The following is a 20,094-nucleotide window of genomic DNA, read 5'->3' as shown; positions in this document are numbered from 1 at the left end:
GCAGCCCACTGTGCAGAATTCTACGACTCACTCAATCACATGAGCAGCCCACTGTAGAATTTATTAGAATGAATTGTCACCAGTAGCACCCAGAGAAGAATGAACCAACACTAGTATCTAACAATCACCAACAAACACAGAAACCTCCTTCAGGTCTGATTGAGTCACTGAAGACTTGTATCTTACTACTGTCAAAACACTCTAACCCACTCATGCACTGGTTCAAACTCAGATGCAAGGATATGCAGTCTATATATAGAGACTACCGCAACACCTATCACATCTACCAGCTTAACAGCATGAGCATCCTGAGGATTATACTCCAATCCTCAATAAAAGACCTTATCTGGACAGCAAACAATCCAGACTCAGATTTATATTCAATGTTCAACAAGAAGAAACCTTCACCCACAAGCTGTGAAACCACATTACAACAACCACATTGAATCATAAATGTTCAGTCTTATTATCTTACCTCCGAAAAAAAAAACACATTTCCTTTGATAACTGTTTCTGACTTTGTTTCAAGAGCTAAACCTAACAGATAACATCATGACAATTACTACTTCAGTTCTGCAAGATGCTCATTCTATTTCTGCCATAAGGACCCCCAACCGCGCAATTCCATATTGTACTAACATTTGTAGTTATCACTATTAACATACGCCTACATCAAAAAAGATCCCATACAAACTGTCATATAAATTGCTTGTCGGCCTAACAAGCAACCTACCAAATGACAGTATAGGTCATCCAGCTTAGAAGAGACGGAGAACTGCTTACTTGGTGACCCCTTACATGGCAGTGAACTCAACTGACCAGATGCAACTTGCCTGTCTACATGGGAGCTAAAAACTTAATGGTGACTATATTGTTGCCTAACATCTCAGTGCTGGGACTCAGATTTCTGTAAGTCCCACAATTGGAATCTAGGGCCTTTTGAAACATAATCACCAATAAGGAGCCCACAGCTCATTACTACTAAAATGATTCCTAGATAATTAGCATGCACTCTTGGGGTTTGCTCCCAAGGTTCCTTATTACCAGGACTGATCGTAACACACTCAATGACCGATGCAGTTTTAACCTGAAACCTGTAGATGCTGGTACCTTACCTGGAAGGCTTCCAAAGACCCTTAGTGACCCAAGTGATCTTTTTCTTGTCAATAGCACCACATCTACATCGTCAATAAAGGATCCCCAATTCATGGGCCATCATGAACTAATTGACACCTACCACAAGCCAATTTACCCCAAATCGATTTCCCACACAGTACCAGACATTACATAATTTTACCATGATAACGATTTGATCTGTGCTGCAGCAACTTACGCCGGGATAGATCTTTCAACCATCCCGCCTTGTGGCTCCCAAAACCCATTCACCACCTTATACGAGTGATCAGTCCATGGTATGCCATCGGCTAAAGCAACAGATAAATTTAATTACCCCATGGTAGTTCTTCTATAATTAACCACCAGATAAATTTAATTACCCCTTGGTAGTTCCTCTCTGCAGCAACCCTCACCCCCACCATCTCTAACTGGCAAGACGCTGAGCTTTTCCTGCTGCTATCATTACCCCACCATTACTAACTGGCAAGAGGCAGGCTCTTAGTCCCTAAGACTTATTTCGACTACAAGACATTTCCATCAAGTTGATTTACATGCCACCCTGGATCAAAACACCATCTTACAACTTGGCTTTCCCCAGATCGATATCCTATATTATATTTTATCCAACTCCCTTCTCCCCTTGGGGATAAAAAGAACATCACATTAGAATAAACATGATTTCGACCCAACAGTTACTTTGTAGTCTTAAAACACCTAAAAGCATTTTATAAACTTTTAGGGCTACCCTTTGACCTTAGCCTAGTCAACTGTGAAAGCCTTCATCACAGTTTCCCAAGTCACAGAAGAGTTATCTTCAGAAGAATGAACTTCGTAACTATCAGTACTGACTGAAGAAACCCTCTTTCCTATACACCTTTCAATGCGTTTGCTCCTACCAACAATAAAATGGCCTAATGGCTCTGTTGGTACTTACGGACCACTAATTTGGCTTGTTCGACAGTGGATGGATCATGCATGTAAACATGGAACCCAGCTTGTTGGTCTAATAAACCATGGCAAAACCTACTTATACCTGACTTGTTATAAATTGGACACACCCACCCTGAAAGGCTTTTATCGGCTAAGGCATATAACCTGTCTACAAAATCATCAAGAGATTCGCCCGGGTTTTGAAAAGCTTGATGAAATTGCCCTTGAGCTGCCTCTGGAGAGATTTGGTCATCAAACCGAGCCTCCAGTTTATCGTTTAAAGAAGAACACGATTGCACTTCATCATATTTTAATTATGTTTGCATTGCATCCAGATCCAATCTTATGTATATATATATATATATATATATATATATATATATATATATATATATATATATATATATATATATATATACAGTCACATTCCTCCATTTACGGGGCATCGGTCTATTTGAGACCATACTTGTGGGGTTTATATTTAATGTGGGGCATACATAAGGCCTCGCAACTCTGGCATGTTTAAAACGATGTATGGGGCGTAGGCTACCCTTCTAACATAGTGCCGTAGGCCGGTTTTAGTAGTAAATGATATATGTCCCACAAATGTATATATTTTTTAATGGGGTTTTATGTTATTGGTCAATATGTTTTCACCTATGGTAAATTAAATATATAGTTGATATATATAACTTAGTACCCCTTAGTTCTGTTGTTTGGAATGTCATTATATGCCTACATAGTGGCATATATAAAAACTGACTGCATGAAATAATGCCACTCAACTCGGTCTTATAAATAGGCCCTAAGTGAAGATATGTGTGAATATATATATATATATATATATATATAATATATATATATATATATATATATATATATATATATATATATATATATATATATATATATATATATATATATATATATATATATATATATATAAATAAAACAAAAAACACAGTCCATGAGTAAACTTATTTAATTATTTGCCAACCGGTTTCTCTTATGATCATCAGGGCAAATGTGACGTCGTCGTCGCATAGTAACTATATATATATATATATGGTATTAAGCAAAGTTATTGGCCTCCAATAGGGCCTGTAAGTCTCGTTTACTTTCACTTTCGATTTACCACTTCCGGGTACATCGGCAGACTTATTTACCGTTACGCATATAGGTAACCCGAAGAACTAGAGGGATATAGAAGTTAAATTTGTTTCGGTCCTCTTCAGATTTGAAGGAATGGATAGCACGGGTCAAAAAATGCAGGTAGGTCAATTATCTGACGGAAAAACGAGGGATTTATAGAGTTTAATAAAACTAGTATTATTTTCGGATAGTGACAATTGTTTCGGATGTTTTGTCAAGGTAGTGAATTCTAGTTGTTTAGCTTTTAGTATTGTTTTTTAAAACTACTGATGTGTGAAATTAATTCAAACCATTTTAACTTATTGAAATAAACAATGGAGAAACACTTTAATTCTAGTGTATATTAAAGTTATACAAAATTCGGACATTGCACAGTAATTCGGATATTTTTTCCTTTCCATTTTATTCTTGTTCCTTTTTTCAATTATATATACATGTTAATATAGTACCTAGCAAATAATGATTGAATTAAAAAATATAATATTTGATTAAACCATTTCAGATGTATAGACAAGGAGGTATATGACAAGTATAGAATATAAAGTTGTTCAATATGGACCATTTATCAACTGTTTGCACTGCCTATGATCCTGAAATATCTATACATCAAAGGTAAATACATGTAAAATATTAGATTAATTTTTAGTTGAGATCGGAAAGATAAACAATTATCAAAATATATTATTATGATTTAATAACTTTTGGATTTCACTGCATGATAATTGATAAGTAAATAAAACATTAAAAATAGTCATGTTTCACATTCAAGAAGATCAATATTTTTGACTGTTATATATTATGTGTTGTTGTTTATCTTTAATGTTTATTTACTTCAAATATGAAATTTTTCTGTCAATCATGACCAGCTTATTGAATGTAATGTAAATATCATTTCTAGAGTAACAAATTTATTGATTTTTCATTCTGCAGATAAAAAGGGAAGGGATGAAGGAGGATTTGTCCATGAAGACCTTTCTTGCAACTACCATGCATCTTCCAGTTCCTTAATTTGAGAATGATATCAGAGAACACACAGTTACAGTGAAATACTCTATATATACCAAAGTTGATTAACACACCAGAGATAAGATTTTTTCATAGAATCACAGTAGAGTCATATGACATTATGGACATTAAATGACTATGAAGTAAAGATTAGCAAAAATATTATATATCATCTACTACTAAATATTGTTTGAGGTAATCATTGATAAAGCTTACAAATTTGCAATCAAAGCTTTGATATCAAGCTAAACATTTTTCAATTAGAATATGATTTATAACTCTATGATTATTTGTTCTTGTTAATTTTCAAAGTCTTTACATTTGTAAAAGGAAATACTCTTATTCTTGTATCAGTAGACACTCACAGTGTAAAGTTACATTGTCCAAATAACTAATAATAATTCCAAGTGCTTTCCTGAAGTTTTTCTTCCACTGGAAAATCAGTGTGATATATATGCTAAGCAGTGCACTATAAATTGTGTAAAAATAAAAGTTTATTAAACTTATGAACTGTTTTTTGTTTCTACTATTTGGCATATATTTATAGCAGTGCTTGATCATAAGAGTTCATCTGCAAAATAAGTGTCACTGTGTACTTTAATTCTCTAACAGCAATGGCTAGATTGCTTGAATATGCAAGCATTGACTATATTAAATACTATGCATGTCATTTGAATTTTGTCTGTCCTGAAATCGAAACAGACACTATCTAAATAATATTGATGAAAAGTTCTTGACAGCTCTTCAATGACTACATTTACACATATGTACATGGACAAAAGTTAAAAGCATTGTGTGTTGTTGGTTTTTTTTGTTTTCTTTTTTGAAACATTGACAATTTTGAAACAGTTCCAATTGGTATATTAATGTATCAGTGATGTAATTGTTTTGTATCAAGTGCAAACCCTAAGTTTTGCATGTATTGTATAGATAATTCACTTTTGGTCAAATGTCAGCAGGTTCAATACATTATAAAACAGGTAATTTGAAACCCAAAGAAGTATATGGTATGTAATAACTACCCCTCTAATACTAAAATCTTCAAGGAATGCAGAATTGCAAGTCTTCTCCAATTAAGAGAGAGACTTGGGCTTACAAGGGCTAGCAGCTAGTGTTTTTGCTACAGAATACTCAACACAGATGAATTGCATTAATATTGTTTACTCTGGTATTAACTACCTGCCATGTACAATGCAAATCATGGCTTTTCTAAGAGCAGTGAAAGGCTATTATAACTGGAAGGAATTTTACACATCTTGCCTCAGAAACAAGTTTTTTTTTGAGATGATTATTATGATATTTAAATAATGGTTAAAGATTACATTACTTTCACAATTGCAGTGATCATGGTGATAATATGAAATGAAACTCAATCAAGATAGAAACAATTTTAATGCTGAACATTTATCTTTTACCATTCCTGTTAATTTACAAGTCTATTTATAACAAATTTATCTTAACTGTTTTAAAACTAACATGATGCCTGGTTGAAACTGTTTTGGGCAGCCATTTGCAGAAGATAAGATTATCTTTGAATAATTAAGTTAATACAAAGTTACAAATGACAGGTATTTATTTCTAATAAAGACAGGTTATTTATTTCTAACAAAGACAAAATATTTTGTTTAACATTTTACACTGACATATATCTTGAAGTGTCTTCACCCTTAGTTTTATGAGAATACAAAACATTCAGTTCAGACAGTTTACACAAGACATGGAGGCTTTAAGAAGCTTTGATTCAGTCAAAATCTGTAATGGACTGCCATGTCTTTACCACTATGTACCCCAAAGACTGTGTATTGACATTTCCTTCAACTATGCCTGGTGGTATCACTATTTGATTTCTCAATCTGATGGTGAACACTCCAAAATAAATCAAGAGCCATGACAAGTACTCAAGAACTCTTACCATGAAATCACATACCTGTATATAAAGAAAATTAATCATGAGTTGAAAGCAATAAATATTGGGTCAGCTATAAATTTCAATCATTATTTCATATTGTCATGAATAGAAAATAATGTTGAAAAGGAAGAAACACTTCTTGGTCATTTGGTGTCCTAGTTTTTGTAGATTTGCTTTGACAACTGATCTTTAAAAGTGTGATAGTGACTAAGTTCTTTTAACCCTTTACGCGAACATGATTTAACTAAAAAATATGACCTCACTTACTTGAGAAAAATACTTTAAAGAACAGTATTTAACATGAATTAACTACTATATATGCCATAATGTTTGTTTATTTAGCTACACTGTAATTATTTACAAAAAAGAGAACATTATATGTTATTCAATAATATTTATTTTTTCATTAATGTAGTTTTAAGTAGCTTTAAGTATATATTTCTTACCAAAAAACGATTTTACAGCAGAGCATGCATGTGTAAGTTTACAATGGATACTGACGTCTTTCATCTCATCACTGTCCTCAGTCAAACATATCTACAGGAGCAAAGATATTTCATTGAATTTTATGACAATATACATTGGTTATATACAGCTTGACTGTTTGTGCTTTATAAAGATAATAATTATAAATTAATAATATTTTCAGTTGGAAGAAAATATATTTAATTAAAACACACTGATAATCATATTGAAACGTTTATCCGAAATATGCGCTGTCCGAAATTTCTAAACATTATATACTTCTGAGAGATAATCAGGGCTATAGAAAATTGATAAAATCAAATTCACCAGTCTGGTGTCAGATGCGAATGATGTTGTATCAAAAAACAAATTTATTAGATTTACATGGAAATGTATCCACGATAAATATGACAACATGATATAACATATGATAAACTGAATTTGAAATGACACACCCACCTGAAGATTATACGAAGTTGTCTTTCATTGATACTTGTTCACAAGATGAACCATTTGCATTTCGTTACAAAACAAAAACTCTGCCAATTTCCACATTTCATTGCTTTTCCATTTAAGTTTTACTTTCCCACCGGCATACAAGTTATACCCAATATTAGATAAGCACATGTTGTGTGATATTGTGTTGTACCCTGGAAGTGCAAAATATCGTGGGAAATCTGCCTCGCAAGTCACATGAACGAAGACTTTACAGAATAGAAAAAAGAATAATAAAAAAATAACAAAGCAATGAAAAACACCCAGAATACAAATATAACAATATATTCTAAGAAAAAAGTTAGATTTCTCCCCCCTTAAGGTAAACCATGTAATTATTTCCTTGTGTTTGAGTAATGAATAACTAATATGACATTATATGCTTCATTTAGAGCTCTTACAATAATAATGACTCTTTTTTCTCCAGAATAATCTTTTGAAAAAATCGGCTCAACAACAGGTGTAGGCTCGGTTGCTTTTGTTTTTGTGTTTTGATTTACATTTTCTTCTTAAAATGAAAAGTGTAATTCACGCTTTCTATAGTTCTTTTAGGGATTTATTATTTTCTCTACTTTGGCTTTCTGTACCTGTGAGTTTAGTATTATTAATATTATATGTAAAATCATTAAAATCGATTGATTCATTAGATTCTCTTTCTTTAAACATAGTTTCATAATATCTTTCTGTCTCTTTTAAAATGTCTTGTGATTATCAATTATAGTTCCATTTTCATTTTGTTCTCTATAAATTCTTTTTGAAATGTAATTATATTTTTCTAAATTGCAACAATGCGCTCAGAAATGATACATGTGCATATCATAGCAGACGCACATAAAATTCTGCGTGTACTGCATTCAGTGAGAAATAAAGCAGATCTATGCAGTGTATAATTCTAAACTGGAGAAAAAGATTTATTGTAATTCTAACAAAAAACAAACAAACAAACAGCAATATTTTGAACTACAATGTATAAACATGAACATAGCTCCTTAAATTCTTAATATCTAAATAATATTTATGTAAAGAATTTTTCCATGAAAGAATAAAACAACTGATGCATACTACCCCTTAATTTCCTGGCAAAAGCTGCCGTCTGCATAGCAATTTTCGTCTGCTTCATATCTATGTTATTATTTTATGCAAAAATAGAACATATTTAACAGTTTACGACTGATTGATATCGGGATACATGGCGTATAGGCTGGTTCAATTTACAAATGTCATTATGTTTTCTCCAAGCAGGTTAATGGTTTTAGCATGTCAATGAGTTCAGTATTATGATATATTGCAAGAGTTTAATATCTAAGTTTTCATTTACTTAAGATTCTAATTAAACATATTTTAATATACTACACGTGTACTTATGAATTTTAATATATATGCGATATCTTTACTAGACAGTCTTCATGTTATAATATTTTACTCATCAACTTAACTTTAAAGTTTGTTTGACATGCAAACAAAAAAAAAACAAATACATAAACATATTTCATCCTTTAAAAATTTCGATAATCATTCGCAGCTGAAATACATTATCTTATAATTATACATTTCCATTGCCTTAAGTCATGGACTTTGTTACTTTGTCTGTGTACCTAGTTTTGTGTTCTCCTGTCTTTAACTTACGTTTCTCCGGCCCGTCCGTTCTTTCCTGGAGCCCTATTACTGACAAAGATTTTTCCGTTTGAATACCAAACATCGTCTACTTCTTTATCTTTATCATCTTTATCACCAAGTTTAAAAGACTGTAAAACTTGTTGATTAAGCATGGTTAAGTCATGGCAAATCGTTATCCTGAATTGTTCAACTCCTACACATTTTTTCATAACTGTTGCGAACAGACTGCACTTTCGTTGGTCTGGTTCTACCCGGTAGAGATCGACCCAACCTGTGAGCGATACTGATATCATTCTTTGTTAGGTTGATTTTCAGCTAATTATTCAATTCAGATACTATAAATTCAGCTTTCAAGCTCGATGTCTGTTTGGGATCATCGTCTCTGTGGCCATATTAACGAATATTGTTCTACGTCGTTTTGTGCCACTTCATTTTAGTTAATTTCTCTATTAAGTCTATCTCTTATTGTTTGGTTATTTTCTTTCAGGCTTGCTTTAATGAAAAATAAATATTCTTGTATAAGATAATGTTCTCGTTTTTGTAAATAATTACAGTGTAGCTAAATAAACAAACAGTATGGCATATGTAGTTAATTCATGTTAAATACTGATTAAAGTATTTTTCTCAAGTAAGTGTGTCATATTTTTTAGTTAAATCATGTTCAGTAAATGGTTAAAAGAACTTAGTCACTATCACAATTTTTTAAAGATCAGTTGTCAAAGCAAATCTACAAAAAATAGGACACCAAGAAGTGTTTCTTCCTTTTCAACATTATTTTCTATTCATGACAATATGAAAATGATTGAATTGACCAATTGTTATTGCTTTTAACTCATGATAAATTTTCTTAATATGCAGGTATGTGATTTCATGGTTGGATCTTGAGTACTTGGCATGGCTCTTGATTTATTTTGGAGTGTTCACCATCAGATTAGAAACCAAATAGTGATACCACCTGACATAGTTAAAAGGAAATGTCCATACACAGTCTTGGAGTACAAAGTGGTAGAGACATGGCAGTCCATTACATATTTTGACTGAATTAAAGCTTCTTAAAGCTCCATGTCTTGTGTAAACTGTCTGACTGAATGTTTGTATTCTAATAAAAACTAAGGTTGAAGACACTTCAAAGATATATGTCAGTGTAAAAATGTTAAACAAAATATCTGTCTTTGTTAGAAATAAATAACCTGTCTTTGTTAGAAATAAATAACCTGTCATTTGTAACTTTGTATTAACTTAATTATTCAAAGATAGTTTATCTTCTGCAAATGGCTGTCCAAAACAGTTTCAACCAAGCATCATGTAGTTTCAAAACAGTTAAGATAAAATTGTTTAAACAGACTCATAAGGTGACAAGAATGGTAAAAAGATAAATGATCTGCATTAAATGTTTCTATCTTGATTGAGTTTCATTTCATACTATCACTATGATCACTGCAATTGTAAAAGTAATGTAATCTATAACCATCATTTAAATATCATAAAAATCATCTCAAAGAAAAACTTGTGTCTGAGGCAAGAATGTGTAAATTTCCTTTCAGTAATAGCCTGTCACTGCTCTTAGAAAAGCCATGATTTGCATTGTACATGACAGGTAGTAATACCAGAGTAAACAATATTAATGCAATTCATCTGTGTTGAGTATTCTGTGGCAAAACATTACATTGTAGCTTGCTAGCCCTTGAAAGCCCAAGACTAGTCTGTCTCTTAATCACAAAATTGGAGAAGACTTGCAATTCTGCATTCCTTGAAAGATTTTAGTGACAGAGGGACAGTATTTAACATACCATATACTTCTTTGTGTTTCAAATTACCTGTTTTATAATGTATTGAACCTGTTGACATTTGACCAAAAGTGAATCATCCATACAAAACAAGCAACACTTAGGGTTTGCACTTGATACAAAACAATTACATCACTGGTACATTAATATACCCATTGGGATGTTTCAAAATTGTCAATGTTTTTTTTAAAAAAAAAACACACAATGAATGCTTTTAACTTTTGTCCATGTATAAATGTAGTCATTGAAGAGCTGTCAAGAACTTTTCATCAATATCATTTAGATAGTGTCTGTTTCGATTTCAGGACAGACAAAATTCAAATGACATGCATAGTATGTACTATAGTCAATGCTTGCATATTCAAGCAATCTAACCATTGCTTAAAGTACACAGTGACACTTATTTTGCAGATGAACCATTATGATCAAGCACTGCTATAGATATATGCCAAATAGTAGAAACAAAAAAAAACAAAAACAGTTCATAAGTTTGATAAACTTTTATTTTTACATAATTTATAGTGCACTGCTTTGCAAATATATCACACTGATATTCAAGTGGAAGAAAAACTTCAGGAAAGCACTTGAAATTATTATTAGTTATTTGGACTATGTACCTTTACACTGTGAAAGTCTACTTATACAAGAATAAGAATGTTTCCTTTTACAAATGTAAAGATGTTGAAAATTACCATAATTAACATGAACAAATTATCATAGAGTTATAAACATATTCTAGTTGAAAAATGGTCAGCTTGATATCAAAAGCTTTGAATGCAAATTTGTGAGCTTATCAATGATTACCTCACAATATTAGTAGTAGATGATATATAATAGTTTTGCTATTTTTTTTCATCTTTACTTCATTATATTTAATGTCCATAATGACATATGACTATACTGTGATTCCATGAACATCCTTATCTCTGATGTGTTTTCTACTTTGGTATTTATAGAACATCTAGTTTTAATACTTAAAACTGCAATGAAATGTGGATATTTTACTCTGTTTCTATCATTGTGACATTAACAAGATAACTACATTATGGAATCATAGTGTCAAATACCATAAAATCATACTCTTTTACATCAAGATTTTTGTGCTGCATGTCATTCATCTTCTTCAGGAAAGTACATTTGACTATTCTCAGTGGCTTATATTAAACTAATATTTCAATGTAACTGTGTGTTCTCTGATATCATTCTCAAATTAAGGAACTGGAAGATAGTAGTTGCAATAAAGGTCTTCATGGACAAAGTCCCTTCATCTTTTTTCTTTTTATCTGCAGAATGAAAAATCAATAAACATGTTAGACCTGAATATATTTCACTGAGTAAAACACTAGAAATGATATTTACATTAAACTTAATAAGCTTGACATGATTGACAGAAAATTTCATATTTGACGTAAATAAACATTAAAGATAAACAACAACACATACATGTAATATATAACAGTCAAAAATTTTGATCTTCTTCAATGTGAAACATGACTGTTTTTCATGTTTTATTTACTTATCAATTATCATGCAGTGAAATCCAAAAAAATATTAAAATATTTTGATAATTGTTTATCTTCTGATCTCAACTAAAAATTAATCAATTATTTTACATGTATTTACCTTTGATGTATAGATATTTCAGGATCATAGGCAGTGCAAACAGTTGATTAATGGTCCATAGTGAAGAACTGTATATTCTATACATGTACTTGTCATATACCTCCTGTCTACACATCTGAAATGGTTTATTCAAATATTATATTTTTTTAATTCAATCATAATTTTGCTAGGTACCATATTAACATGTATATCTAATTGAAAAAGGAAGAGAATAAAAAAATAAGTGTTTACTGTTAGTGCCTAAAATGATACTATTCTCCATAGTTAGAAATGGAACTTTGCATACATCTATGATCTATCCATCTAATTATTTAATAATCAAAACTCTTACTTGGGACCTGGGTTTATTATACTAATGTAAGTAATTGAAATTTGATAAAATGGAAGGGATGAAATATCCGAATTACTGTTCAATGTCCGAATTTTGTATAACTTTTATATACACTAGAAATTAAAGTGTTTCTCAATTGTTTATTTCAATAAGTTAAAATGTTTTGAATAAATTTCTCACATCAGTAGTTTTAAAACAATACTAAAAGCTAAACAACTAGAATTCACTACCTTGACAAAACATCCGAAAAAATTGTCACTATCCGAAAATAAACTAGTTTTATTTAACTTTATAAATCCCTCGTTTTTCTGTCAGATAATTGACCTACCTGCATTTTTTGACCAGTGTTTTCCATTCCTTCAAATCTGAAGCGGACCGAAACAAATTTAACTTCTATATCTCTCGAGTTCTTCGGGTTACCTATATGCGTAACGGTAAATAAGTCTGCCGATGTACCCGGAAGTGGTAAATCGAAAGTGAAAGTAAACGAGACTTACGGGCCCTATTGCCCTTTGTTAATTTTCATACTTTAATTTTGTCCGGGCCAATACTCTTCAACTAAAAAAGCTATGGACTTGAACCTTCATAGGATGATAGATCTCATTAAGAAGAAGTGCAGTGCACAAGAACCGGTACTCTGCACTTCCTAATTCTTTTGTTATTGCCCTTTGTTAATTTTCATACTTTATTTTTGTCCGGGCCATTTCTCCTAATGTATAAAAGCCATGGGCTTGAAACTTCATAGGATGATATGTCTCATTAAGAAGAAGTGCAGTGCACAAGAACAGGTACTCTGCATTTCTTATTTTTTGAGTTATTGCCTTTTGTTTATTTTCATACTTTAATTTTGTCCGGGCCATTTCTCCTTAAGTATATAAGCTATGGACTTAAAACTTCATAGGATGATAGATCTCATTAAGAAAAAGTGCAGTGCATAAGAACTGATACTCTGCATTTCTTATTTTTTGAGTTATTGCCCTTTGTTGATTTTCTTACTTTATTATTGTCCTGGTCATTTCTCCTCAAGTATGAAAGCTATGGACTTGAAACATCATAGAATGATAGATCTTATTGATAAGAAGTACAGTGCACAGAAACTGCTGCTCTGCACTTATTATTTTTTTAGTTATTGCCCTTTGTTTTTTTCATATTTCATTTTTGTCCTGGCCATTTCTCCTAAACTACATTGTTCACAAGGCGACACATCCGACTCGCGGAGTTCTAGTTGTAATTTGAATTGTTGTATTATATGGTGTATTATGTACTTTGTGAAATTTATTTGTCTTGTAAAATATTAGTTTTGTAATGTGATGTCTTATTGTTGTTTTATTTTATTACAGGTTTTATTCTTTATAGAATAAATCTATAAACATTTCCAGGTGTTTCTTGTTGAAAACCCCACCACTACATTTATATATAATTGAAAATTGCCGATTTTTAGAAAAACTAAGTCAAATTGTCCGTATACTTAAATACTTGAAATACTTCAGATTTAAAACTTGCCCATTTATTTTTAAAACAAAGGTCTAATAACTTGTCCCATATTTAATGTTCACAATTCAATTACTGGTTGTACACAAACTTTGCAATGAAAGTCAATAACACTGTTACAGCGACACTCGTAACGTTGTAACGTTCGGTCGTTTATTAAAATGACGGACAAATCCTGTTGTCTGAATGTGATATAGTGCAGTTTCTTCAAAGTCAAAACAATTTCAGAGTTTGCCATAAATTGTATCAATATAACAGTATATTCTATGTGTATAATCAATTACCCACATAAATCACAATCAATTCTATAGACACTCTCCGGAATATATCGTTTACAATCAGTGGATAAAAAAGTGGGACAGTCTATTTTTAGGCAGCTATTGCACTTTATCCTTGACATTTCTAGTTATCAATTTTTGTTCAACGGCCGTTATAATAGTCAATCTTTCAGTCAGTACTTTATTGAGACTTAATGGTAAACGGCAATTTTTCAAATATGTAAAAATTGTTTGAAATCCAGTTTTATCGTTGCAAAAGACGTCCCATTTGTGTTTAAATATTAAAATAGTTATAAATAAAATGTTATAAATAAGCAAAAAATAAACGCCTGAATCCCAGGCTATGCTAATATTAATGTGTTACACAATTAATATTGCACTTACACGTTAATATTGGACACCTACCTGTACCCTATTAAAAATACAGTACGGTCAGAACAAGGGAATGACGTCATGATTGTCAGTCAAATAATATTGTCGAAATTTTGAAACGTGTAAATAAAGGCTACGCGGTCGATAATAGTAGGCGTCGCGTAATAGATACTTGTGTAACGTCACGGGCTAGATGTTATAATTATATATAATTTTTCTTATGGCTACGTTGCCAGTTGATTGGTTACAAAGATAAAAAAAAATGATTTGTTTAAACTTTGGAATCATGTTTAATTAATAAGTGTTTATAACAGTAATAAGTTTTTCTTGAACTTGATATAAAATTGAGGTGTCACTTCTAAGGCTATTTAATATATATAATAACCACTTGGATATCGAGTTTTCAATACTTTATTATTAACAATTACACCTAACGCAATGTTAAATTGATGCATTTGATAAACCTTGTAAATAGTGCAAGATTCCAAGTAATTAATCTAAAATATATATATTATTTCTGCGATGTTGACACTTGGGCAGCTGGGCAGAGAATGACTGTCCGCAGCTTTGAGCTCTATTTATACCCAATAATGTAGCTAATGTTAATGATCGTTTACTGAAGTTGAAGAAATCAAGCATCCAAGAGATATTGATAATGGGTCGAATATTGGTACGAATGGCATTGAGTTCGAATGATTTTAAGGACGAATTGTTCTGATATTTTAGAAATAATAAAATATGCCCGTTATCACAAATAATTGCTACGAATAAGTTGTTAAATAATCATTTAATTTTCATGTATTGTGTACTTATTTATAAAAGATCAAACTCTACTTTTAAACACAAGATAACATATTTGTTTACAATTATTGAAGCCACTGCTTCGAATGGCCAGGGAGGATTTCATGGATATAGTGACTATTGTGGATTTAAATGACTGGTTGTCTTTAAAGTGCATTTTCAGCATGAAATTTGTTTTTGTGACATGTAATATGATCTTTTCTAAAACATGGTTAGAAATCACGTGCTGTTAATTATAGATGTCATGGCCGCCATTGTTTGTAAACATTGCTTTTAAACGGCATGCTCGGTGAAAACAAGTAATTTTACCGGGTGTACAAACCTTCAGCAATTGCAAAAAATCTACAGGGCCAAGCACCTATTTCATTGTGATATTTTGCATGTATAGGGAGTAACTGTTGCTAAAGCAGTGGCAGAGTTTCTGTAGCCCGTATATTTGCAGGTATTTTTTACCGGAGGGGCGAAATATGTTGTTTTGGGTCTCGGAACACTGTAGATTTTTGTCTTTTATGGAATGAATTGGAGTTTTTTTAACTGCCTGACTGCTGCACATACAGATTTGCAATGTTATGACATATTTGTTCTTAACAAAATGTGTTTTCTTTTTCCAGGTTGTGTAGTTTGGGATCAGATTTATCAGACATATTGCTTGTAGACATTGACGGCAGAAACTGGAAATTAAGTGTGGAGTGCTACCTTATCTTATCGGCAATTTAGGTATAAAACCATTAAATATCATTTCAGAATATAAGCAGAAGAGAACAATCGTCACACTTGTATCGCTATCGGGCTATAAATAGTCAATGGCCGTTTGTTAAATGACCGTGACGAAGGTTGTTTTACATACTGCTCGTGTGGAGGACAAAGCATGGTTGATTATTTGTTACTAAACCAACGTGATTTTGAAACCGTTTCACATTTTTTCTGTACGGGAATTTAATGAACTTTCGGATCACGCACCGTTAACATTTAGCATAATGAAAATACAAAAATAACCCAGTCGCAGAAAAATGATGTGCAGGAATACGAAAATAAATCGACTGAAATAAAATGAGATAGCGAAAAGTCCGAGGCGTTTCGCACACGTCTTATTCCCTGCGGTCTGGAGACCGCAGGGTATTGGTACGCGTTTATCTTTTGAGGCATGGAGAAGCACGTGACCTGTTATCGATACATGGAGGAGCATGTGATATGTAAACCGTACACGATTGGTTAATTGACCTTTTCGAAAACCTGGCTAAATACCGTTTGTCGGTACGTTACGGAATTACCTCTAAGGAAATAGTCAGAATTACACCTAATTAAGAACAAAAAACTATTACGTGATATTTCTAATTTTCTATAATTGTTTTACCGTTTAAGGTGGAAAAACTTGAATGATGTATTTGAAAATCATCATTGTTTCTTTAATATATGTATCTCAAATTTTACAAACCATAAATTGTTTATACTGAAAATCTACAAAATTAAAATATTCGTAGTGGCATCTGCCATAATAAATAGAGATATTTTCTGCGTAAACTTGTGTGTTAACTTTATTTTATTTTTTTGCTTGGAATTATCATAAAATGGTAGGCCTATTTAATCATTTTCTTAAAAAGAAATAATTGTTTTATGTTCGACCTTCTCCGGTCATCAACGGTCACCAGTTTCCAAAGACTTTCTTCTATATTGATCGATTATTGTCAAATATATTCCTGATACAAACGTTTATTTATTCCCCTCCCCCAAAACAATGTTGAAAAATAGTTAAATGAAATATCTTTATATCATTAAAAATGTTCCCCGCAGGAAACCATTTTACTTGTAAATAATCATCAATATATCGAATAGTTTACCAACCATGCATTAAGCAGTCCGATTGACAAAATGATAAACAACTTTACAGAATCTGTATATGACAACGCATTAGAAATATTTGGAAAAATTTGCAAAAAATGAATCGAAGTAAAAAAGTAAGCAGTAATTGATTTGATATTAATTGTTACAACGCTAAACCAGAATTTAAAACAACTAGAAATAGTTTTATAGAGCAAAACATGATGAAATGCAACAAAATTTTATACACTCCCGAACTAATGGATAAAGCGATAAGCGAAGCGCTTAATTAAAGAAAAGAAGAGAACATGTTAATAACTTAGCAAACAAACAAACAAACAAACAAACAACATAGATTTGGTATAAAAATAAAAAAAAATCTTTAAAGAAGACACAGACAAAGGCCGAAATGAATTACATAACCATTTTAAAAGTTTTTTGGGGGAGCCATTATTGAATGATCAGCCTGAGCCGGACTTTTCCCACAATACAAAAAATGAAGACTTAGATATGAACTTCACATGAGTAGAACTCCGCGCAGCAACCTCTTCTCAGAATATTACTAAACTGCCAGGTATCGATAATATAACAGGCGAAATCTTCATATCGACTTATGACATTATCTCACCAGTATTACTCTCAATTTATATAATAGAATATTAAATACAGGAAAATACCCGCGCTGGTGGGGGATATTACTTCAATCTTCCAAAAATGCAATATTAATGATGCAAAAAATTATCGTGGAATTACCTTATATAGCAAATAGCAAATATTTTCTCACAATTTCTACTTAAAGATCCTGTATGTTGTAATTGGGATTGTATACCACACTTAGGTGAAATTATACATGTATATATGTATATAATTATGCTTATAAAACAATTTTCAAACATAGAAGAATATGTAAAATATGTACTGCAAATATTTGTACATATTATATGTAATCATTAAAATATATGCATTCATTTCTTAACTAAGACTTTATAGAAATTGTTTTTTTTATTACCTCCCTTAATTTACATGAAATGTTAAATTCGGTAATATCTTATATAAACAATGCTTTTTGAAACTTACAAAATTAAATTAATAAATCTTAATTTGAGCATCATATTTGAGATATAAAACCATAAAAAATTGTGTTACAAGATCTTTAATCGATAAGCGAAATGGGCCAAATTATACAAAAAGATTACAAAAAGCCATTTCGGATTTCAAAAAGGAAAATCGATAATTGATTGTATATTTATCCTATATTCTATAATAGCTAAAATTTTAAAGTTCGGTAAAAAAAACTGCATTGTGTGTTCATTGATTATGAACAGTGCTTTCATAAAATTGAAAGAAACTTTTTGAAAAAAATTCCTCATATGTTTATGTTTAATACTGAATAAAATTTTGTATTGTATTAATCCTATAATCATAATTTTCACAAAACCACCGAAAGACAATGAAAAACACTATCCGTAAATTACTTTTCGCGGGTTTATTCTTATCTTACATTTTGCTAATACACGGTGATAGGGCGTTTACCACAACTTTTCCGCGCAACGTCAAAATATCATACTTCTGCCCGTCCTGGACAAAATAGTTATGGCTGGCTAATCGAATTGTAGGAAATAGCTTATAAAATATCTTACTGTTAGACAATGCAAACTTTCTTCAACGTTTTAATTATTTCATCGAATTTTTGAAACATTTCATCGTTAATCTAGCACAACATAATTCGCAGAACATCACATATTTCGAAGAAATAGTGTTTACAAAAGGTCATGTCGACCTCATCATGACTTGTACTTATGCTTTAACGACGATGTGTTTTTGCTATGACCTGACGAGCCCGTATATATGTAATGGTTAAGCATAAAATAAAGTTCCACACAAAAGGGTGTGTTTCTATTGTAAATTTTTGGGAATATGTGACTTAGATGCATATTTGAGCACCGCACACCACTGAATTCTTACAGCGCATTTTTATTCCGTTTGACTGATAATAAGGCATTGTTTTTTATGCACCACACTTTTAAAGAAACTTACATATCTACTTACAAATATGTTTTATTTGAAAGAAGACTGTTCACTTTCTTTTTTATTAAGAAAATGTTATTTTATGGAAGACTTGAAGGTCGAAATCCAAAATACCAGTTAGATAAGTGCAATGGTCTCAATAGATTAGTAAGTTGATTTTTTTATATATTTTTTTTCGAATTTCTTCAAATGTATAAACCCCACATGCAAATATCTCTCGTCGATCGACGTTACTAGAAAAAAAGAAAAGAAAAGAAATGCAGTGATTTAAGGACGAATAATGCGGTATCCACATTTTACTATTGTTCAAGTTGTACGGTGCCTAGAGTATGCACGTGGAAACATGAAAATCATACCATATATACAAAAAACAGGTTATGAAAATGGTGTAACTTGTTCAAACGATAATAATGTACATATCTATATTGCATTTCGATGAGTCATATGAACTAAACGTACTAGAAAGTTTTAAATTTCGCAATCAAAGCAATATTTTTCACAGCATGTCCCAACTGTTTTCACTATCTTGACTTAGATAGTGAATCATTTTGCATGTAGTAAAGAGCAATAAGCTTCAAATTAAATGACACATTCGATGGAATGAAAAATTCGATGATTTTACATTGTTTTGGGCAAATTGTCATCTGTTTTCTTGTCGTATGCAGTCTTGACATCCATTTTGTATGACAGAAAGATACGGTGTCTCGGTCAGAAGTATGGTATTTTGACGTTGCGCGGAAAGGTTGTGGTAAACGCCTTATCACCGTGTAATAATTATTGACAAATACACAGGTATAGTTGTGTAGCAGTGACTCTAGGTCGCGTTAGGGCAATTATTGATTTTTCTCTTCACACGCTAATGCTCGAAAAGGTTTG

General features: G+C 31.5%; 1 long non-coding RNA gene across 1 annotated transcript; it reads left to right on the top strand.

The window, feature by feature from the left end:
- Nucleotides 1-3,145: 3,145 nt before the first annotated feature.
- On the top strand, nucleotides 3,146-4,336 carry LOC132754838 (uncharacterized). The gene is made up of 3 exons (XR_009629134.1): nucleotides 3,146-3,318; nucleotides 3,701-3,810; nucleotides 4,129-4,336. It is a non-coding gene; the product is annotated as an uncharacterized LOC132754838 (long non-coding RNA).
- Nucleotides 4,337-20,094: the final 15,758 nt, after the last annotated feature.

This window comes from Ruditapes philippinarum, unplaced genomic scaffold, assembly GCF_026571515.1.
Source record: "Ruditapes philippinarum isolate M1 unplaced genomic scaffold, ASM2657151v2 ctg482_1_1_1_1, whole genome shotgun sequence".
Taxonomy (NCBI): domain Eukaryota; kingdom Metazoa; phylum Mollusca; class Bivalvia; order Venerida; family Veneridae; genus Ruditapes; species Ruditapes philippinarum.
The sequence above is the reverse complement of the archived record's forward strand: the minus strand, read 5'-3'. Positions and strand labels throughout refer to the sequence as shown.